Below are 24,927 nucleotides of genomic sequence, written 5' to 3'. Positions count from 1 at the left end.
TTTTTTATAATTATGTTACATTTTCGAAGATTACACAGGTTCAAAAGTTGAGATCAATAATGTTTTTTTTTTGGCATTTTGGAAATGGATTAGAGTTGTTGCATTGTTACTTATGCTTATATGCGTTTCATCAAATTTTGGGCTTTGGATGCATGAATGGTGCCAAATTTTGAATTTAATAGGTATGTTTTCTCTAGCGTCAACGAAAACGATAACCGCGTTTTTACTATTTTTATCCTTGCGCCGGTTGCTGTAATTCAAATTATAGTATTGATTGCGATTGATCTCTCTTCCGACATACTATCACATTTACGCACGAAAAACTATAGGACTTTCTACCTATTTTTGAATTTAATAGGTATATTTTCTCTAGCGTCAACGAAAACGATAACCGCGTTTTTACTATTTTTATCCTTGCGCCGGTTGCTGTAATTCAAATTATAGTATTGATTGCGATTGATCTCTCTTCCGACATACTATCACATTTACGCACGAAAAACTATAGGACTTTCTACCTATTAATTCACGCGTACAAACCGAATTTTCAGAAAACTTCACGAATATTGTTCAATGTTATCTGTGTGTATAACGCGTATCTACGAGATTATGCTATGAATCATTGGAGCATGATCACTTTCATATCGGTACATCGTGTGCAGAAATTCTTGAGTTCGTATATAACTTGCTAGAGGCTTTATAGTAATCTCGGTTTTTTATTCTTTTTTTTTTTTTTTAATTATTTTTAACGTTGACGACGCCTTATTGTTTTATTCAACATTCGTGCCTTTTTAGATATTGGTCGGGTGTGTTTTCGCGGTATTTCGTATCGCCATATAAGAATAGTCGAAGAGTATAAGAGAGACGTAGTAACTCGATCGGTTAAACAAAAAGCTAAATGTCCGGGTGATCGAAATCCTAGAGACTCCGCGTCGATATCTTCCATGAGGTCAAATTATCTGTCCGACTATTCAAGTTCGTCTCAATTTGGCCATAGGTCCGGAATTCTTGCGTGCGCTTTATTGTTGCGGTGATACATCTTACAACAGATTTAATTCGGTTCGCGTGATAATTTCCGCAGCATATATAAAAAACTCATAGAAGCGATATCATTATTATGAACCCGGCTTTCGAAATCAGTGCATTCTTTGCCAAAACGAACCCTACTGCATACCTTGCCTTTTCTCCAACATCCCAGTGATTTCTCGTGGAAGTGCAGAGGTGTTCTCGGCTTCCAATAAAGTGAGTATCACGTCAACACATTCCTACACACTCCTTCTTTGACCTGCATTCGGATGCGGCCGGCGCTGGTATTGCCTAATATAAAGATTAGGGTCATCAGTTTTTACACATTGAGGGTGCATGTTAATCCCAAGCATCACCTGTTGGTTCTCTGTGTAATTACAGCTGACCTGGCAATAACGGAGTAGCAACCGCGGGCGGTCAATCATGCTCATGCTCATGCTCAGAAGCGTTGTCAATGTCAATGCAATTATAGCACTGCAAAGTTAGCTCTCGTGCTATAAAAATAATAAATTTTGTTACAACGTAGGGTAGATAGCGGCTAGAAATAAAGAGACGGTCTTTCTCCCATCGAAACGCTAAACGGTTCGGAGCTTCAATAAACGTTGTTCTCATCAATATTAGTTTAATTAAATCCTGTGTGGTGCTTAGCGAGAACAAAGCCGAAAGCCCCGATTTTGCTTTGAACAAGTCATTGATATAATTAAACTTGCTTTGGGGTGAAGAGTGAGAATTAAACAATGGCGAAGCAGTTCATTTGAACACTAAAGCCAAATGGCTATAGTATAGAAACGGATTGCTAATATATTACTGACATTAAAATCTTCTCATTATCCAAGTGTAGCGACCGTGTTTTTCCACCCACCACAAAAAACAGTCCCTTATAGAGCTTCTCGCCAGTCGTGGGGAGAGGCAGAAAAAGTCATAAACCGTGGTTTTTCGCCCCGCGAAATATGAAGACGATTCAATTGCGAAATAAAATACATTTAAGAAAGTAAAAGCCATATTCAGCGAACGAGAAAAGCCGCTTCGCTAGATACTTTTATTTCCTTTTGTATTTTATTTCCTCTGCCATGCCGGAAAATGCCACCGTCCGGTGGAGACTTGCGGCATTAGGTGGGGCGTTGTTTCGGAAATATGATTTATTTGATTTGATAATCGTTGTTGAATGATAACGTTATTTGGCGTTAGAAAAATGGTCGGCCAAAAGGTGAGAAACGATGGGCGTTTGTGTGTGTGTCGAAATTCGTGTTTCTCAATCAAATTAAGCTTCCAACGATTCGGAAGCCAGCCACTTGAACTTTTCAATCTTGGTGCGGATGAATCAAGACGGGAAGTTTTGTGGAAGCAACTTAGGAAATTGCTTTTCACCGAAAGCAGTTTTCAATTCAATATAAAGATTGTTTGACAAAAAATAAATGTATAGACAAGAGCAGCGAGAAGATTACCAAGAAGGGCGAAACCATCAGTTTAAGCGCATTTAATTGCTCCTCACAATGAGTCATTTTGGTATCAATTTGCTCCGCTGAGATCTGTAAACTTTATTCCACAGCACTGCAAAGTGCCAATCCATTGTTTGCATCTGTTGTGTTTTTACATAAACAAGTCGTATCTGATTAGAAGTTATCCATTTACTGGCGCACAACAATTTCCAATTGCATTTACGAAACTTTTGCACCGACTTGTCACAAAGTGGATCTCGTTGCACAACTGCTCCACCCAGCACGGAGTCATCCTACTGGTGTCCAGTAGATAATAATAGAAACTTAATCTCTTTCCCATTAGCTTAAATTACATTTTCATTTCGCTGTGTTATTGAATTCTGTGATTCCGACACTCGTGCTATTGGTGTCTAGAGTAAAGAGAACTTCTTGAGGCATCGGGGATAATGCAAACAGGCCCCAGGTAGACCATTCAGTTTCTAGGCTTACGTATACTTATCCAAAGAAATCAACGGAACCATTTTCATTACGGAAAGTACACTTCGAAGTTGGCTTCCGTCAGTTGATCGTTAGCGAAAGGGGTCAAACGTTTAGCTTTTTATACACTGTTTGCCAATCTGTATCACATGTGAACTACTGCAAGTTGATTACTGCAGGCCAACGTTGCGTTGTTCGTTTCAACGGTAGAAATTATACCTCATATTGATTGTTGCTGCTGCTAAGGAACCATTTTTGCTGACCGTATAAGAATACACATCAATGTCAAAACGAATAATTACATTACCAAAACATGGTTTATAGTTAGAGTAGTAGTTTTTTGTTGTACTAGATAACAAATCAAACTAACCTCAAACTTTGTGTTTCATTGCAGCCTCCATCGGTTTCTTGTGTTTAATCAACGATTCTAAGCCGAACCCATTCAATACGTCATTGCTTTTGGCTTAAAATACTTCAAGCGAGTTCTTAGTCCAGCTGAGCATCGTGATTTGCTCACCGGCCACTTGCACCTGTAATCTACACTCGTTGTGGGACCGTCGTGAATCCGGCATCCGGCAACGGACTCGCTTCGATACGAAAAGCAGCCCGGCTATCCAGTCACTCTTGAGAGAGCACACTCATTGCGGTACAATTGTTAGTAGCGCTGACGGCTTTCCATTCGCTGCCAACAGCCAACTGAAGGATGGTGCTAGTGCAGTGACCCCCTGGCAGCTTTATGCCAAATGGTATGACCGGAAGTGTGCTCCTATCAAACCGGTAATTGTTTACGGCGGAATCGGAGCGGAGCAATCAGAGCCCGAGCAGCTCAACCGGTTTCCGAGTGGCGAGGAATTGCGCTTGCCGTTTGCTGCTTGCTGCCAGAGCCCAGAAAAGCACTTTCGAACGGTTTTGCCCGGTGTGGCCAGTGCACAGCGTCGGTGCCGATTTAATTAACGAGAAAGCATCCTCGAGCGCAGAGACGACTGGCTGTGAAACGATAAAGAATTAGAACGGTGAGTGTAATTGCGATCTGTTGACGGTTGTTCGACACGAACAGAATGAATGTGACGGGGTATACATACCTCTGCTGGTGGCTGCAAGTGTGAGAACCACAAAAACATGGCTTTTGCAAAATATTCTTTGCGGTATTAGAGTGCGGTTTATCGATGGGATTGGTTGGTGCTTTTGATTGCTTGCTCTTTATGAAGAAGTGATTGGTTTCGACCAAAGCTAGAGTACCTGGCATTGCCATCGAAACATTTCCTTATGGAGCCGATCATTGCTGTACGCAAAAACAATTACTCTGTAACCTTGTGTCTATATTCAGATAGTCCCAGTCCAAAAGCAAACTTAAGCCCTTGTTGATACAATACTGTACACTTGCACTGTAGAAATTCTAGTCACGACATAAGTAGGTCGACATGAAAAGTATTTTGTCAAACTTCTCTGTACCATTTTTCCCCTGGACGGCGAACTGCTGTAGTTCGCGCTCAAAACAACGAAAGTGCACGGCTTTGAAGAGCAGGAAAAGTATTTTATAGCATATTTCAGTAGTGCTGTGGCGGTTGTTGACAAACCTCCAGTGAAGGTGAAGGTAGTGACGGTGGTGACATCAGAATTCTTTAAAAGCATCTAGGATGATTTCACGAAACATTGAAGCAGATAGTGCAAGAAAATGGTGTTGCCGCGATGGAGACGCAAGGTGGTTAAGGTTAAAAAAACCCTTTTTCAAGTCAAAAGTTTTGCTCCCATTAAAAATTTGATATTTAATGTAAAATATCAAATGAGATGTCTCGAACCCTCCTAAACGACAAAAAACAGTTTGTGTCATAATTTTCGCATAGTCATTGTTATTCAAAGTACAATTTGATATTTTTCCATGAAAGGCCCATTAAATCAGAAATATGAAGGCCCATTAACTACCTTCAATTTATTTCCAAATTTTCGAAGATTTAGACAGTCATTTTTCGGACAACCCTGTTACAGAAAGTGTTACCCTAAGGGCTACACAAAAAACGGGTCTAAATTATTTCGTTAGAGAGCTTTTAACGATATAGAGTGCTCGGATACAAAAAAAAAGATATTTTGCATGGAATTGCTGATCATTTATACAACACTAATAAATTAGCTCTCTGATAACAATGTGGCGACTCTAAATCGGTCCAGCTCTCTCCGAGGAAAGCGAGTTGGTTTTAGAAGTCTTCGGAGTACATTACTTTTCATAACTTTTGAACCACATGTCAGATCATTATTAAAATTCATTGGTTAAGAATTTTGGAGGTAGCCCGTTCATTTAATTCCTACTTTGTTTAGTTTATGTGGTAATGAAGTTTTGTGATTTTCACATTCCGGTACAAAGTTACAGTCTTATTACAGGGTAATTAACCTTTCATTTGACCATCTCTGAGAAAAATGAGTGAGTTTAAGCAGTCTTTGGATTAGGTTTCTTTTCAAAATGTGATTTCACATTTTCATACATAACGGGCAAATTTACAGTCCGATTACAATAAAATTCAATAGGGTCTTATGGGGCAACTAGACCTTACATACAATATTAATTTTTGTGTGTCCAGTCATCTCTAAAAAAAATGAGTGAGTTTTAACAGTCCTCGGAACACGTTTCTTTTGATTACTTATGAACCACATTCTCAATCATCATACAAATCATTAGTAAGGGATTTTCAAGCCAGTGTTTTCTCGTCGCTAATTCCCTAGGCGTCTCGACACTTGTAGATCCGCGAGTCAAGCCACCTAGTCCATCGCAGGCTCCCGACCTTCGTTAGGTGCTCAATAAGAATTTCTCCAAGTACTTATAGCTCGTGATTCATACGCCTGCGCCACTCTCCGTATTCGGTTTGTACTCCACCATCTATTGTTCGCAGCACTTTGAATACGACTAGTGCGCGTATGACCTCCATGAGAAGCGTCATGGTTTCAAGTCCGTGCTCTAATTAACATCGTCAGATTTGTGCGGCACCTTATACTTCTGGATTTAGGGTCTAAGTAGACCCGATTTCTAGCTTGAATACTTGTTGGATCTCCTTACTTGTGTTATTGTTTCTGGTTACCAGTCATCGGCATCCATGATCAAAGTCTGTGAAAGCCTCCACTTTTAGTCTGCCGTAAATTACTTCCGCTGACCCAGAGTTTCTCGTGATAACGTCGAGGTCTGCGAAGCCTATATGTTGTTTATCTTTGCTGAAAATCGTGCCTCTCGTTCGATGCCCACTCGTCGGATTACACCCTCAAGAGCAATGTTGAACAGGATGCAGGATAGTCTGTCTACTTGTCTCAACCCGTCTGCGCGCTTCAAAGGGATTCGAGAGTGTCCCTGATACGCACTGGTAACACAACACACGATCCAAGATAGCTTTGATAAGTCGTGCCAGTTTATCCGGCAAACCGTAGTCGTGCATTATTTGCCATAGCCGGTCTCGTTCGACTGTATCATACGCTGCTGGACTTCAACACGAAGACGTGATGTGTGGGCATGTTGAACTCCCGGCATTTCTGAAGAATCTGCTGAAGAGTAAAGATTTGATCCGTAGTAGCGCGTGCTTGTGTGACGCTCGTTTGGTACTGCCCTGCGAATCCTTTTTTTTGGAAATTAGGGGAATTTGAGAGACAACTTGGCAGGCGGCGTTGATCAACTGTATACAGTAACTATTCGCTAACTGGGCGAAGAGCACTTTTCAGTTATCGAAATCGGCTCGCTAACTGGGATGTCATATAAAACGTAAATAAACATCGAGGGCGATTTCGATGAACAGTAGGCTAATGCTGCTTCGCGACAATTTCATAAAAGATTTAAGTTTTCAAGTTGATCGCTACCGCTAGACAGAAAGTTTTGTTCGTGTTGTAACTGTTTAGACCCCAAACGAGAAGGCCAACGTAGAAAGGTAACCCCCAACCAACAAGAAGCAGCATCATCTTTTGATGTTCCACATTTACGTGCCCCCACTTCGTTTTCGTCATTGACGTTTGTTATCTTTTTAAGTTTACAGTTCCAAGCGAAGTGAAAAAGTGTAAATTTTCGCTTGCGAAATCTGTCGTGAAACCCGTTTGTGGAACACGCAGGTATTTCACCTGCCTGTAGTTTACAGTTTGAGTGAAGCGAAATTCACGCTTTACACTCCGAGCGAAATGAAAGTTTGTTGCAACTGACAGAATATAGACGTACGCAAGTTTTCGCTTGATGCTGCTTTTTTCACTACCGTTTGCATGCGTGAAAAAAGTAAACCCCAGTGAAAAAGATGAGATCCACAACCTTCGATTTCACTGGATCGAATTTGTTTACAGTTCCAAGCGATGTGAAATTTTTGCAGGTTGCATTTTTCACGAGAGTGAAAAAAGAACATTTTGTATGAGATTTTCACTTCGCTTGGAACTCTAAGCCCTATTTAACTGGAAATCGTCTCAGTTAGCGAGCGCCCAGTTAGCGAACAGTTACTGTACCACGATAGTTGCTGCATTGTAGTCGGAGAGGCTGGCTGGCAACAAGGCCAACTAAGTGCTGTGCGCGTTCTGCCTCTACGTAAGTTTTTAGTCATAAAAACAGTTTTCTTGAATGTAATAATAATACAATTAGTGGAATCCCAAAGTTTAAGTTCTCCTGCTACCCGCCATAGTGAAGAAGAAAATCGGTGGATCGTTCGGAGCATGATAAGTATCATTTTATTTTTAAGTCTTGTTTACTTGAGCACAGTCGAATCAGTCACGAAAAGTACCAATTGTTTTTAACGCTCACAGCGCCAACGCCGTTCGCTGGCGGGTAGATGATTTGACAATTGGGGCAGTTCTGGTGTGAATAAAAAATCGATAGTTTCAGCCAGTGATGGCATGAACTCGTGCAAAGTTGAACTGAGTAACACTTTTCCAAATTTGAATCCAACTTGAATCCGCTTCCTCTCGATAGTTTGAATTTTTTTGCACCGCACACTCTGATCGATTGAGTTTAAATGCGTGCAATGCATGCAGTGCACGATGTATCCAACGATGCAGGCGTTAATGTGACGCGATGAGTTTTGTTTTTAGATCGAATTTATGCTTTCAAAGGACAATGCAACAAACTGTTGCAGCAGACGCGGCGCGAATTTCATCGCAATTCGATTTTTATGCAATTGTTGTTATGCAGGATTCAAACTAAAATCCAACTCAAGTTTAATGCACTGTTAGTAGGGTTAACGTGCAAACCGAAAATAAATGAGCAAGCAAGTTTTAAAACTCACTTGGATACGAGTGGAAAGCCACACTGCCTACTCTGGTTTCAGCAGTTCTTTAATAGATGGCAATACACAAACAGTTGCGCTCACTGATGTGATTTGTTAGCAAAATTAGCGGCGGTGTCCCATTAATTTCACGTATAATGTCTCATAACGGTGTATAACATGAAGAAATTCTAAACTTAATCTTTGAGAACTTCACGAGAAGTGAGTCAATTTTTCTTTCATATATTGATATATAAAGACTATAAATACTCACAGAAATTATTGGAAAAATCAATTAAACACTTTAAGTACTTCGAGCTTGTGTTTTTCGATTTTCAAGCTTTTGGTTATATGTTTCAGCTAAATTGTTTAAATAATTATGATTAAACTTTGTGGCGGCGTGACATGAATTCACGACAACTGTACTATGATAAATTTGGTGGTTTTAGCTGGAATTTATAAATATGTTGGGCGTGTCTGTATTTTAATAAATTCTTAGGCTTAGGATGCATGGAATTTCGCCAGCTTTTCAATTTCAATAGATAATTTTTGCGTTCCTGCCTAACCCCCTCAATCCAACTCCGTAGTACTTACGGGAGTGTCACTGAGTCGGTGGCCTCTCATTAAGTAAGTGTTACATCATCAATATCCTTTCTAATATCCTCAAGCTACGGTAAAGATGGGCGTGGCCAGCAAAGATGGCTATCGGGCCTACTTCATCTCAGATTGGTTTAAATGTTACTCCCAAACATTGTAACTCATACAATCCGAATGGAAGCGTTAGTCATCAGTTTGCAATCTACGAAATATACCGTGCTTACGCTACGCTACGCTTACGCCACGATAGTTGCTGCATTGTAGTCGATAGCCTTTTTCATGAATGGGCATTCCTCCGGCAGTCTCTCTTCCTCCCAAATCCTGGAAATTACACAGTAAAATGCCGTTGCTAGTGTTGTGGTTATAGAGCTCTGTTGGTAGGCTGTCCTTACCTGCGGCTCGATTATTCTTTAGTGACCCATTGATCTGATTTCCCGTTTGATCTCTTTGATATCAGGAACTGGGACACTGTTATCGTTTCCCGTTGCTCCGCTATTGTGGTACTTATGGAAAAACTGCTTCCACATGTCGATCACCTTGCGGCTTGTGGTTAGGTTTATTTCCTCGCATTTACGCATTTCTTGACTCAGTGCCTAACAGGATTGGTTTACCGTTTCATAAAACTTTCGCGTACCATTAGCCCTAAACCGTTGCTCCAGCTCTTCACGGTCTGTGTCATCCTCCTGGCGTTTCTTCTTCTCAGAATAGTGGTCAACTTCTTTCGAGCTCGTCTTTATTTGGCTCCATTCTCTCTAGTGACGATGCTTGGATGGCTTTTCCAAGCTAGTTTTTCCCTTTCCATCTCATTTTGTCGGCTGTCGGCCCTATCACCAGTCTATACTTTCTTTTCTTATCAACCTGGGAGCTCATATGCTCAAACGATCATGACGTTTCGTGACGAGCAGCTGCCGAATGTTGCTTCCAGCTGCGCATAGAACAATTCCTTTTCGTCGTCATGTCTACTATCGTGCGGGCAGTGCACGTTGATGATGCTGTGGTTGAAGAAACGATCTTTATTCCCCAACAAACACATCCTCGCGTTGAACATCTTCCAGTTGATCACGCGATCTTGCATTCTGGTCAGCTAACAAAAACCCGTTTCCCCGATGCCGAAATTGCGGAGTTTTGCTCAGGCACTTAGCGTCTTTCAGTTCTAAGTACCGAGTTTCCACTCGTGGTCCGTTTTTCGTTGCCTAGGCCCGTGCCGAATGTTCCGAGTTATGTTTGCTCCCATATGGGCTATATCGTTCGAGGCAACACATTTCTTAATTCAGCCGCCCGCTCCGAGTCAAACGCTGTTGTGGGCCGCCTTGGAAACAGACGCAAATAGAAAAAGAAAGGTTGGGGTTCCATCCGAGGAGTGAACCTTTCCTCCCCCTTCGCGCTGGTACCAGGGATAGCAGTTACTGGTTAGGATACTACGAACCACACTGGGGTCTATTAAGTCTGCAAGTACACGTACAGTATGAATGGTACACACTACCAAACCGTTTACCAACAATATAAAATTAAAATTCACATTAATTTTTCTCTCATTATTTGTAAATATGGCATAAAATAAATAAATAGATTAGTGCAATTCCACACAACATGAGGCAACCATTTTAATCGACCTTTTTTGGTCAAACTGAAACTTTGTACAGATGTTTCTATGGGCCTATTATTGATATAACTATTTTTAGAACCAAAACGGTTTGTTTGATCGGTAGAGTGCTTTCAGCGCAGTGGTAGATAATAATTTTATGCTTCGGAAAAATATACAGTGGAAATTGAATTTGATAATCGTAATATAAAGTCACCATCCAATGATTGGCGTCATCCACAAATTACGGTTTTTTATCAGAATTTACATATTCATTAGAGTGGCCATATTTTATATGACCGTTTTTGAAACTATCGATCTTAATGAGCGCTGGACTGAAAAAGTTTCCTTTTGACCTCTACAATAAGCCACGAAAATTTGAAGTTCATCGGAGTTGATTTAATGGACAAAGCGCTTATATTTGAGAAATCGATTTACATGAAAATTGTATGGAGTATTTTTCTTTTTTCAATCTCTCGATAAACTTATTCAAATTCACTTGAATTTTTATAAAACAGTAATATTATCACCCTAATTTAAGTTTAAAAAAAAATCTATAACTTTTGGTGTTTGTTAAAAAGTTTGTATTTTTAATAAGGTGTGTATTTTTTCGGTTTAAATCAACAACATGCAATATAAACTGAAATTCGACATAATTATTAGAAAAACGGTAAGAATTTTTCATAAATTTAACATTAAGTATTAAAACCAAAAATGGCCGACTTCCAGTCACCATTTTGAATTTTCAAAGGCCCAAGACTCGGTAACAATTAATGCGTCACCTGTGAAAACGCTATTTCATGTTTGCTGCGGTGAAGCAAACATGGAATAGCGTTTTCACAGGGAATGCATTATCTATTTCCGAGTCTTGTGCTTCTAAAAATTCGAAGTGGGGATTCGAAATTGGTTATTTGTGGTTTCAATACCGTTTCACCTTAAGGACCATTCGCTGTTAATCGCCTGATCATTTTTGTTTAATTTCAAACGGGATATCAGGCCAATCCAACTTATTCTGGGCTTAAATACCACAAGCGATTCTTCATCTTTTCAGTTACAGCGTCTGAGACGACTATCAATTTCGGCATAAGCGAAAGAATCACGTAGAGAATTCATATCTTGATTAATACATTAGACAGCACTCGTACATCCGAAAAACACCTGAATGTGAAGTTTGACTACCAACAGGGGCATGTCTTGAATGCAATTTATGGTCAATGATCAGAACTTTTAGATCATTGAAGCTGTGAGTGAGTTGATTGGCTGTGAATGAGTTGATTTCGTTTGATGCTCTTGTAAAACGGTTAAAGAAAAGTGTTTATGGTTCGGTGCTCTTGCAATGTAATATATTCTGCATAAAAGTTCATAGAAATGAAGAGGACAAGTAATATTGGTTAGTTTTCGAAACTTTTCCGAAATATTTCAATCCGATAGATTCTGAACTTCTTAGGCGATATTTTTGCCGTAGCTTGAATCAGTTTTAAGCGCGCCCAAGAACTTTGCACTTTCATCGAAACTCATGAGAATTGCTATTCGATCAACAGGAAATCTACCGACCGTCCCTTACTAACACGCAGAGAATCCTGTGTAAGAAATATTTTCAAGGACGCTCACGAATCCAATGTGAGGAATCCTAGAGAATCTATGCGAATCGTATGTGTTCGTCCGGGGTATTTGATAAAATTCACCGTCTTGGTGCATTCAGATCACTAGTGTTGAACTGTTTCATAGAAAATAATAATAATAATAATAATACTGAAAATAACATTAAATCCATACAAAAAGTTCTTAATAATTTTTGGCTTATTTTTGGAGTAAAAAGGAAACTTTTTCCACCCGGCGCTCATCGAAATCGCATGATGTTACAAAAATGGCCACTCTAATATTCATTCAGATGATGATGATGGTCCAGTTGACAAATAAATAACGGAATGGTTATTAATAAAGATATAGTAACCTTTCAAAAGAATACCCATAAGGTAATGTATCATGATCGAAACAATCCGAAAATGTACCATGATTGAAACAATTTTTATATGCGAAATTTCTCAATGAGATTTTTAAATATTACTATTAGTAAATAGTTTTAAAAAATGATTCATTTTGGACATGATTTCTCCTTACAATTGCTATCATATATATCATCATCAATAAACATAATAACTTAATGTACCCAATAAATTAAAGAAAAAATTTAAATTCTACAATCTTCGTCATTACTTTACAAAAATTTCTATATAATCTGTCTACAAGACACATGTTAATGTGTGAAATACAAATAAATACCTATCTTGGTATCGAATTGAAAAAGTTAATTCCTTTGAACAACGCAGAATTCTGTGATATTCCGATTAAAAATTGTGGTGTTCTAGCATCATCAGCGTTTCTAGTGTTGTACCTATGAGAATCACTTCTTCTACCATTTCGATCACATAAATAGCGAGGCAGCATATCAATGAACATTTTATATAGAAACGCTGCAGTCTCAACATTTGTGTTTTGTTTGAAAGAAATAGTATGGACTTATAAAGTGAAGATTATTGACTTATAAAGACTAAATTTACTACTAACAGTCAATTCATTTTTCAAACGGTACAAGATACCGTATTTCTTCGCCATTTTCTTGATGACATTTTCTATGTGAAACTTGAAAGTTGACTTGTCATCAAAAATAACTCCAAGATATTTTAATTCATTTACGCGATAAATCGCCTCACCATCAATTACAATGTTTACGCCTACTTATTTTAAGCTGTTTAAAATTCAACCAATTTGCCAAATAATGTAACTCTTGATTTAAAAGTACAACAACATTGTTTGGGATTTTCGTTGCAATGAACAGAACAGTGTCTTCGGCAAATGAATTTATATCGCCAAACCGCAAAACTCGCTTCATGTCATTAATATTATGTCATTAATATTAAATTATTAACAAAATGGGCCCTAAAACACTTCCTTGCGGTACACCAAGTGTATTGGCAATGGAATCCGATTCAAAATCATTAAAACGAGTCTTCTGAATTCTAGCACACAAGTAGCTTTCAAGCCATTTTTATGCCGTTCATACGATACCAAAGTGCTCCAATGTTTGTAACAATAGGGGCCTAGATTTTTTTTCAAATGCGCGTTTTAGATCCAAAAATACAGCAAGAATAGTTTCTTTATGCTCGATTTTTTCTTTTCATTTTGCTAACACCAGATTTAATGCAGACTCACAAGAGTGCCCTTCTCGATAACCTTATTACTCTGGGATTAGCAAATCATTGGTATTTAAATATTCCATCAGCTGGCCTTTTGCAACTAGCTCTAAAATTGTCTTTAATATGATCAATATATTAATGGGGGGGAGCTTTTCGGCTTTAATCATCCGAGAAATCTTGGGGATAACCACAAGTGATTTCTCACAAACTTCAGTTATCATGGATCGGCTCTATTATCCCGTCAGGTTTATTGACCAAATCAATACTTTGATTGATCGATTGAACACTGTTCACGAAATAATTATAAACTTTATTTAGAATCTTAACGAGCTATTTTTGAATTGAATTATTATTATTTTCTTAGTTTTGGAAAAAAAATTTTTTTTTGTTAATTTTAATCTCACGTAATATTTCCTCGATTGATTGCGATTGCGATCGATTACGCAAATATATCTCTATAATTTTGCAGTCATAGTTCAATTCAAATTCTAATTATCATCATTATTTTCTTTCAAAGTCTTTAAAGAGCCCAACTGAAATATAGGAAAAGTTTCTTCTTTTAACTATCTTATTACTGCTGCAATTGTTACAATTCATTTTCGCAATCCTTGACTTGATATGTCGAGAGAAAATCACTTGATTTGTCGTGAGAAAATCACAAAGCTAATTCGTCAGATTGACACACCTGGAAGCGTTCAATTATCCAACGATTAAAAAATATAGGCATCAAAGGGCTATGCCGAAGCAGCAGTAGTTCCCAAATTGATGTCTATAATCTATCTTTTCGTCGACAGATTATAAACATCAATCTTCGTCTTTGGTCAACTGAACATTGCTAATCCCTTTGATAGTATCATATTAATATAGACTATTGGAAACGAGCAATAATACTTCCTTCAAATTAGCAGTAAAACCCCTTACCTACTATTCACGATTTTCATTAGTAGAGAATGAAACAAATTCGTTTTTACAATATTGCTCAACATGGAGTTGTTGGGCCATTTGATTACTACCAATGCTACAGAGTGGCGAAAAAAACTAATTCACCGCGAAAACATCACCAGTGGAAAACTTCTACTAAGTTTGTTTGCACGTTTTATCATCGAATGACGAGTTTTTCAACCATGAAACAGTTTAATCGGAATGAATCGATAGAATTTACTTGCATACCGGATGTATGCTATGCACACCAAATAAGCAATCGTATGGGGGCAAATAAGAGAGCATTCATCATTAGTTTTTACGAGCCAATCTGACCCCGTCATCGATGTTGCGGGATTGAATGGTTCCCCGTACACAATGTGGGCAACCCAGAGTCGGGCAGTCAGCCAATCGTTGTATCAAATGCGTTTTCCGTTCCGTCAATCTGGTGTATCGCGCAGTTCCGAGTACAGATTTCCGAGATTGGTTAGCAAATGTGGGCATAATTGCATAATTACAATTTGGATGATATGTCATGTCATGTTCTGGCTTGTGTCAAAAACATGAAATATTTATTAAGGTTTACTTCCAGTCATTGTGTTGGAATGTTGCACCTGTACTTTAATTTTATTCAATGTTGTTCATAAAACTCTCATATTGCTGATTAACAAACGTACAGAGAAATATATTTTTATGGAATGGAACGGCCATCATAATAAAATCGATTGTCGCTCAGCGACCTTTTAGCTTGACTCCGATGCTCGGGTTGTTATCGATGAGCTGAACAATATACCTACTACTAAATTGATGATGTATTTTTTTTATCACAGTTATTCGTTTCCGCTTCCCTTGTTGTTGTTGTGTGGTTTTACTTCTAGCGCGCGAAGCAGTAAACAATTGCTGAAAAATGAGTGCTTCTTAGAAGGCGACGTCAGCTGGAAAATAGGGAATAATATTCTAACAGCATGTTTCGCTGTCCGTACAGTTAAAGTCGGAAGATGAAAAATTACTTTCCTACCCTTGAAAAAATAATCCTGTGCTAGGAAGAAAAAATAAGTAAACTTGAGTTAGCTGTCTCCTCCCATGTTGCCGGCAGCAAACCGAACGCGTCAACAAGCACTGGAAAAGTTAAACCTAGAAAGCAAAAAACCATAGTAACTGACATTCAACAGGCTTGTGGGTTATAAAACCAACTCAACTAGTTTCGCTTCGGCAGTGGGAGTGAAGTGAAGTGAAGTGAATGAAAGTATTTCTCCCCGAGCTACTTTTGCAGTGGACGAATTCAGAAGCTTGGTTAGTAGGACAGAATATACTGATTAAAACGTACATTTTCAGTTGATTGCGAAAGTAAACGAACCTCAGCTGTCGCTCAATGAGGACAATCTCACGATTAATCTACAGGCTCTGACAATTCGTTCAAATAGCGAGAAGGTAGTAAAACACGCCCGAATGACGCGTTTCAACCCATAATCTTACCAACAATAAATAAACCGGCCTTTTCTACGTAGCACTCAACTGGTAAGCCAACTGACCTAGTTCGGGCGGAGTATTTGGCATTGCGTAACATAAACCAAACCATTTTCTGGGGTATCAGTGGCTATTCGTTTGAAGAGTTGGGCATTTGCGGAACATTTACGGAATAATTCCTTAGACTTACTGTTGTCTCAGTCAAACCAATCCTGTAACAACAACTCCGTGTATGTGTGACGGTACGTACATGAATTGTGTGTGTATCTGTCTGCGGGCAAATTTCGGATCAAACAAACTTTCGGCATTCGTCGCCCGGTAGCTCTCGGTTCGGTTTGGTCAATGCAAATTTACTATCGTGTCCGTAAATCCGAAATTTTACCCAGGCGAGCAGGCAAGCGTCGGAATGTGACACGTTGCACGGTGCACTGTCCCAGCCAGTCGTCCAGCTGTGAAACTGTGCAGAGACGAATGCATTAGATAGAGTTTTTGAATAATGGCAGCAATTTGTTTCGGGTTTTCTAGCTTAGACGAGAGCATTCTATTCTTCAATGCAATATCCTTCAATTTGAATATTGCGGCTGCTCCAACATCGGGAATGGTGGAAAACTGTGAACGTGACAGAATTTTATGAATTTTGTCAATATAGTTTAAAACGTAGCTGATTGAGTATTTAGGAGTCTTTCGGCTCTAGAAAATGTGCTTTTTAATAAAATTCAACAAAAAAATCACCTTAACAAATAAAGCAATTCCGTCTACCTTTACCAATGCTAAACAGAATACTACACCTTCATTGAAAAGAACTTTTCCGGGCAATATTGGCAAACGCTTTTTCCGCGGAATTTCGCATCGTAAATAACAATCAACAAAAATCCGTGACCGTAACGTATCGAAGGACGGACATAAATTTAACTTATAATCTGATTTTCGCCAGTTTCTGGAGTGCTGTTCTCTTCCAGTCCAATACGAACCGGTAAAGAACAGCAGAAAGAATAAAGCAAACGGGGCATTCTGGAAACTTTCGTCACTTTGGTTCACCGGTTCTCGGGAGTGCCGCGTGCTTAACGGGATTTTCTCCTTGGGATTATAAGTATATCCTCTCACCGCGGTGCGCCACTGCGTAAATGACAGACGAACGAAAAGTAATTTGCTTAGTAATTGCTTCACCTTGTATAAAAAATTGGCGATTGGCCGGTGTCGGTGGAAAAGTTTTTAATTCGAAACTGCACCTTAAGGGTACCAGATGATGCCCGTTGGGGAAAACAGAACATAATTTTATTGTAGTTGAGCGAATTTTGGCGATGCGAACGTAACATAATTATTTGTCCAGTGTTTTTTATTTGTATACATCGTAAAATATTCGAAAATCGATCATTTCTGATTTAGATAAAAAAAAATTGACATATAAATTTTTATATCTGAAAAACAAGCCGTTTAATTGAAATGGTATCAGCAAAGTTGGAGGTAATAAAACTGTGGTTCTAGAAAAAGTAAATACACTGTTAAAAAAAGTTTTTTTTTCGGCCATATTTTCCAAACTGTCACAAAATACATTCCGATCCGGAACTTGATCTTCTGTTTATTATATTGACTTCGCAGCCAACTCTTAAATGTTCAGGACAATAGCGCAGGCTAGCGCTACGATTTTACTGATACTAACAGTCTCTCTCGAGTTGAGACTCACTGTACTTAGAGGATTTTTTGTTTTAAAATATACAGAGTCCGCAGACAGTATTAATGTATTTGCTCAGTGACTTACGTATTTTTATTTTCAGCATTCCCCGGAAATCTATTTTTAGAAATATATTTAACAACACTCGAAAGAATATCGTTTATATTTGGCGATATTATGCCTGTAGCATTTTTTTTGTGCAAACAACATGTATTTGACATGGTACAAGTATATCGTTCTTGTTAAAGAAGCACCAAGAATTTGTCGTAATGCGTCAAACTCAGGATTAACACTATATCCCTAAAAACCAAATCCAATAAAACTCACATTACCATAATGAATGGTTATAATTTATTTAACGCTGATTAAATCCAATTTATAATATAGATCTTACTTTCAAAATAATATGGAAGCCCTTACAAAGGTTCATCAATTGGCAAACATAAGAAGATATGTTAAACAAAATTATCACCAAGTTCCAGCAAAAATCGTAGCAATCAACAGTTCCATTTTTGTTTTTTGTTTGCCTTTTTTTTCATTTGCTTACAATAAAATTCGCTGTATTACGAAGACAGCCAATATACGTTTATCATGTTAAAATTGAAAATATTTTGCAATGTAAAAAAAGATCCTGAATGAATCTTAGCAACTGGACCAAAAATTCACAAGCATACGTCGGCTGTTACTCCTCTATAAATTTTATATTTGGGAACTCACTTTTTCGATATTATCCGGTCACGATTATTTAGTGAATATCGAAGATAAAATTAAATAAATATAACTTATAACCGTTGCAAAAATGTACAATTCATGGTGAGTAATTTATAGGAATCATATTCATGAGATAAACTTTCAATCACCATTATCAGCAGCATTGCAGTTTTTCCACGTTTACACACGAGAAGAAATGTATGAACAGACGTGTACCGCTGCAGTACGAATAGAAATACAATCAGGTTTTTTTTACGCGGTTTTTTATACGCGGTTTTTTTACGCGGATTTTTGAATTAACGCGGTTTTTTTAAGCGGATTTTTTAATTAGCGCGGTTCTTTTTTACGCGGATTTTTGAATTGACGCGGTTTTTTTTACGCGGTTTTTTTTACGAGGTACGTATCCCCCGCGTAAAAAAAACTGACTGTACCACTGAAATGTACGAATAGAAGAGTACCGCTGCAATCATCTGCTCTACTGGTACTGTCGCTTTTGCCAGCATGTTTTTTTTTTTTTCAAGACATCAGCTTTTATTACGTTCTAAAAAAAGGTTGAAAAAGTGTTCAAGAATGGGGATTGTTTCAAACTTTTCGGGAAACTTTCACCTTCAAGGCATCATATTAGTCTGAGTTCATGGAAGCAAAAATAAATTGACCTATTGGAACGGGGAGACTCTGTCAATTTTTTTTTTTCGATATTGATACAAAGAAAATCACAGAAAACGGTTGGTATCCATTCACGTCGTCTGTGCTAGGAATGCTCGCTGGTTCATTATTCGCGTAAATTTGTCATTGAAACTTATTATCAATTTTACTGCTTAGCAATGCTATTATATTATGCAATTATAATTATATTAAATTGTTCTACATTTTATCTATCCAACAATACATTGGTTATTGTTATCCATCATACGGTTATGCTGTTATTAACGTTTGAAATCTGACGCAACATTTGCCAGTTTCATTTCCAATTTTACAGAATGCATGCCAGTATAGAAAACAAAGACGTAGTCCCACGTCAAAAACTGAAAAAGTTTTGATTTAAAAAAAAAATCAATAATTTAGCTTTTCAATTTTTCACTGTGTATATTTTTTCGATAGTATAAAATTTTTATCTACAAATTTGCCCAAAACACTATACCGATCAAACTAACCGTTCAAATACTGAAAATATTTTTTATTAATAATAGACACTCAGCGCAGGCGAGTATCCCAAAACTTGATATCCCGAATTTTGTGATGACATAAATCGAACTGTGGGATAATCTCCTGTGCCGAGGGTCTATTATTGATAAAAAATACTTTGTAGATAATAATTTTGTCTCTCCAAAAAATTATACACCGTAAAAAATCTGAAAAAAATCAGTTTTTCTAAATACCATAATATTTAAAATTTTATTCCACCATATTTCAACAAGCATGAATGTTTAGACAATAAAATGTAGTTTTTGTAACAAAAAAATGAGATCTCCAAGAAGTAGACTTTTGTGAATATTCAATTTAAAGCGAGTCTTCTAACTTTTCTTAAGGAGAAATATATTTTTTCTTACGGTATCTATTTTTTCTGGAACGACAAAAGTGCTATTCACAACTTTGCAGAAGACGTATCATAAATCAAACAAACCGCTTTAGCTCAAATAGCAGAAATATTTTTTTTGAAATTCTTCACTTTTTTGTTTAAACTTGAGCTTGAGCTTGAGCTTGACGACCGCACATTTCGTAGTTGCTCGATCTAAGCTAGTGAAGTTGCACAAAGAACCACGTATATTACTACTTGGAATTTGTTTGCCATCTTTATGGTACAGCAACAGTAGCTACCGCTTTGTATGGATCGATAACGGCGCCGGCCACGTCCTTACCGTCGTTAGGGTAATGTTGTGAGGAAGGAGGTGTAGTGTAACAGCCGTTGTTGTCGGAGACCGAGTTTCCTCTGCATCTCCACGACTGCGACGGAAAGGATGAGTTGTATCACCGTGGTAAGTGACAGAATCGAACACGCGAAGTAAGCTCATTACACAGGCGAGCAAGGCATCTTTAATAGCAAACACCTCGAATATATACGAGCGACGAACGCGCGTAAACCTTCAATCACCTTAAGAATTCAAATATTTGAACATTTGTTCATGTCCAATCCCGATTTTTTTTGGGAAAGCAAACGCACTTCGGAAGACGCGATTTTATGACAGGCATACATTGCGTAGTTATCATATCAATCACGATAGTTTCAACCGAATTCGGTTTGCGACACGCTTATACAAAACCAACGAGCAGGAAATCTTTGGCTGAACGGTCATACCAAGACTAAGTTTATTCCTGCATCTCTACTCCGCCACGGAGAGAAAGGTTTGTGTTATAATGTTCCCGTGGCAAGTGATAGAATCGAATGATGACGCGAGGCTCGCGTATCACGAATACGAACGGTGTGTACCTTTCTTATCAACCCCGAGATCCTTTGCGAATGACGTGAGCAAATATTATTAAGTATACGCAGCATCTACGTATTTAAATAAAAGTCTATTATAAAACCTGAAAACCTGTAAGAAAGCAAACGCACTTTAGCAGATGCGGTAGACATCGCGTATAATCCTAATTTTCCATGCGGATAATTACGGTATATTGTCGTGATGTAATAAATTACGATATTCTATCGCGATCAATTAATTACGATATTTATCGAACGAACGAAACCTACTCAGAATCGCAACATCCTGTAAGAAAACCAACGGGCGGGCAGTCTTCGAATGAAGGATTTCGTACACCTCGGAAGTCACAACACACCGATAATCCATAGATAAGCAAAGCTCACCCAGGCCGAAAACACGTTTACCCCGGAGCATTATGCACGACCACTCTATTCCCTCTTACCGACACATACGTGCAAAGACACGGTGTTTTACGCCGGTTATCTATTACTTCTCGAATAAATAAACTAAGACAACTACTTAGTATAAAAACTGGAAAAACTTCATGTACCATAGCTCGAAAATTTATAAAAATGCAAACATGCATTTCGAACAAGACACAGTTCTAAGTTCATTCACATAATGCCAAAACAATCGCCATCAAAATTTAGTTACCTTGTCGACCGACAAGATCTCAACATAATTTTTAAAAAATGCATTGATTTTTCCACACGCTGTTGACTGAATCTACACACTTTTACACTACACTTTTATTCAACTTCACTTTTTAATTCTATTGAAAGTGACAGAATTAAAAAGTGAGAAGAAAATAAAGTGTAGTGTAAAAATTTGTTCAAAAGCTAGAAAAACCATAAAATAGCGGCATAAACTGGGCAAAATGTCAGTAACCGTCCGGTCAAAACGCGAACGAAAAATTTCTAAATTATATTGTAATACTACCAGTTCTGTCTTGTGGAAGCCAGCGTGTTCGAAGGTTTGAAACATCCCACCTATTGGGGCAATTCTGTCTATTCGAGTATAGATTTTAGCAAACGAAACGAGTCCACGAAACTACGCTACAACAAATTTCCACATACTGTAAGCAATGCATACAGATATGCATCTACCAAAAACAAAAAAAAAGATAAAATAAATAGACCAATTGGTCGGCGTGCCAGACCAAGCCAAGAGCCAAATACCGCCCCCGAAAAAAATGGCTACTGCCTCATGGCTACTGGGGCAGCCCCATACAAAAGCACAGACAAAACCTAAAAAAAATTTTCCTACAAAACCAAGACCAAGAGCCTACAGACCAAGAATCAAACATAGGTTGCAAAGAATTCGTATGTTTTAGTACATCGTGAGGTAGGAGAAGTTGGGGTTTAACATTTGATAAAATCAAAAAAATACTTCGATCATCTTTACCAACCTACATGAATGCGTCATGAAATCTCTTCAATATGAGTTAACTTAAAGGAAGAAAAACTTAGATAGCTAAGTATATCCTACCATACCACGATTGAGCAAAACGTTTCTCACAGATAAAAAACCCAATTTTTCACTAATTTCAAACATTCGAAAAAGTGATTTACTAGCGAGTACCATCTCTATATTCTTCTTAAATTTGAAGATTCCAGTCTTAGCTGTTCAAAAAACCCAACTTTAGCTGCCGCTTCAAAATGTATTTGATTTTTAGTACAGCATGTTTTTAAGAATAAATCATGCGTTTCGCGGCAGCTTTTTATGACGACATCACATTTTGACAAATTCGTGAAGCGCACAGCCAAAAGTCCAGCAAAATTAAAACCATGCGAGCTGTATTGAACGGTATGTTGGTTACATCTGACCCCTTTTTTGTCCAGTTTAAGAGCAAACTTCGATTTAACTGATACCCGAAAAACAAAAAAAAGCGGTCGTGAAACTCGTTTACGTTGAAAATGATTTGGAAGCCGATAAATAATTGTTTCTGTAATCTATTTAAATTCAATCATTTTTGTTATATATCATGAATCATAATCAATACGTTTGGAATCAACAACTGATCTAAGAGCACAAAATTGCTCAGACTTGAACATGAGTAGATTTCTAGATTAAAAAAAGTCCTCTAGATCAAAACATGATGTGTAAAATGGTAAATCGTATATTGTTGATCAACTTCGTTTGACACTTGAGACCTCTATAACATGAACCAAAAAAGTTATTAGGCTTATTTTTTTGAACAAAGTGATTTAGATAAGTTAACACTGGTCTAGACCAAACATTAAAGATAGATCAATATCATTCGAACAACTTTGCCGAAGACACCAATATTCTATGACTTGAATTTGAGAAGTTATGGGGTTTCGTTTTGTGAATAATAAAAATAGTTCTATCTCGTTAACAGTCAATCCTACAATTTTGATGTTTTCGACAACTTTATGTCAATTGATGAAATGAACAACTTGTCTGAAAAAATAAAATGGCTAGCACCATTTATTCAGAAGGTAGATGTCAGCACCATCTGTAGGAAGAAAATTAAAGCTACTTGAATACATTTTTCATAAAGATATTTTTATGCTGAACAACATTGCCAAAGACATAAACACTGTGGAAACAACCATTTAGAAGTTGAGGTTTTGTCGCACCAACAGACCAATCTGCCCCACTGCACAGTGGGGAATCGCTGGCCATCAGCCAAAAAATTTTTTTTCGTTAGCTGTTTTATAATATTTTTCCTTTATTGCTATAACATTCAAGTGTCTAAATCCAAATTTTGAGCGCAATATCATGAAATCTGAATTTTTTGTGACTTTTCAAAGCTTGGAAAACTTACGTTTTTTGTCTTTTTTTTTTCAAAAGTACATTACTTTGAAACGCTCTGTAGCTTTAATGATAGCTTAGATTTTTTGACGTTAAAGGAAAAGTTGTTGTAAATATTGTGCAAAACAACCCCTTTTATTAGATATTGCAAAATTTGGTCGTAGTAGGCCTGACACTAAAAAAATAAAAAAATTGTGATTTTTTGTAGAAAAGTAGCTCAAAAGTTTAGTTGCCGCAGTTTGCCACGGTTATGACAACATTCAAAATTTAGGTAAAAACGTAAGCTTTCAAATGCATACTGTCCGCTGTTGCGCAAAACTGCGCAAATTGTCATTTTAGTGAAAAAAGCGAAAGCAGATTTTTGATTTTTTTTTTTAAGTTGAATTTTCATCCGGGATTAATTTTATTTATTACCATGATACCCCATTAATGAAAATTTATGATATCGTACTCAATCCGTAAGGATAAATTTTTTGCTTGGCCAGCCTTTGTATGAAGTCGCAGACTGTGCACTGTGTGCCGGGAACTATAACACCATAATCACTGTTACCCTTCGTCTTGATTACTCAAAACTCCATTGCCGGGTATGATAAAACGGTGTTAACCAAAACTGCTAATAGTTTTTACAGACAAGCAGTAGAAGGTCGGCCTTGCCTGAGCCCTTCCTTAAAATTTGCGTAACAACTCCAAGTTTCTCAAAAAAAAATCCAAACAAAAAATCAACTTTTTTTTCGAAATTAAAAATCATTGTGTATTTTCAATTGATTGAGCCAAAAAAATGCTTTCCGCAGTATATATCCTTTATATGAGACACCACTAATTCCCTACAACTCTCTCTCAGATAGGTCCCCTACACAACCGAAGGCTTCTGAGCCACAATGTCCCGAACAAAACCTATACTAAAACGTACGTGCCCTTCTAGAAAACAACTGATGGGTTCAAAAAAATCTCTCCATCTGTGAAAAATTATCAATCTGCTAAGCCAAACACGTGTGCAAAGTTTCATTCAAATCAAAAATGGTCGATAAAATTTTTGCATATTTCCAGTTCATTTTGGATGATTTTGCTCTCCTGTAATATAATGTCAGACTAAGCGGGAATAAGATAACGAGAGCATTTACTCTCCAAGACAGAAAAGATTATTTAGAAATCAAAGGTTGGATGTTGGTGTATCTAGAAAATAGGTAGTGGGTGTACGCCGAATGGTTATGTACTTAGTGATGTAAGGGGTTTTCAGAAATTTTGACTAATTTTCTTTAGTTAATTCTGCACCCCCCCAAAGCGTGTACCCTCGAAGCCAACCGCCTAGTGTATACGACAATTGCGAGGCCAGCGCCACGATCCCACTGACATCAACAGTCCCTCCAGAGCCGAAACTCAAACCCTCGACGACCGGCCTGCCAGGCCAGCATCGTACCTCGAGACCATCAGGG

The 24,927-nt window shown here is 37.8% G+C and overlaps 1 protein-coding gene across 5 annotated transcripts in view; it reads left to right on the top strand.

Moving 5' to 3' along the window:
• Positions 1-24,927, top strand: part of LOC129727715 (insulin-like growth factor-binding protein complex acid labile subunit) — a 472,653-nt gene that overhangs the window by 410,279 nt on the left and 37,447 nt on the right. For all 5 annotated transcript variants that reach the window (XM_055685798.1, XM_055685799.1, XM_055685796.1 and 2 more), the window contains one exon: positions 3,334-3,952. The gene's annotated coding sequence lies outside the window, so the exon portion shown is untranslated. The remainder of the gene's footprint in view (positions 1-3,333; positions 3,953-24,927) is intronic.

The sequence above is a fragment of the Wyeomyia smithii genome, chromosome 3, assembly GCF_029784165.1.
Source record: "Wyeomyia smithii strain HCP4-BCI-WySm-NY-G18 chromosome 3, ASM2978416v1, whole genome shotgun sequence".
NCBI lineage: Eukaryota > Metazoa > Arthropoda > Insecta > Diptera > Culicidae > Wyeomyia > Wyeomyia smithii.
The sequence above is the reverse complement of the archived record's forward strand: the minus strand, read 5'-3'. Positions and strand labels throughout refer to the sequence as shown.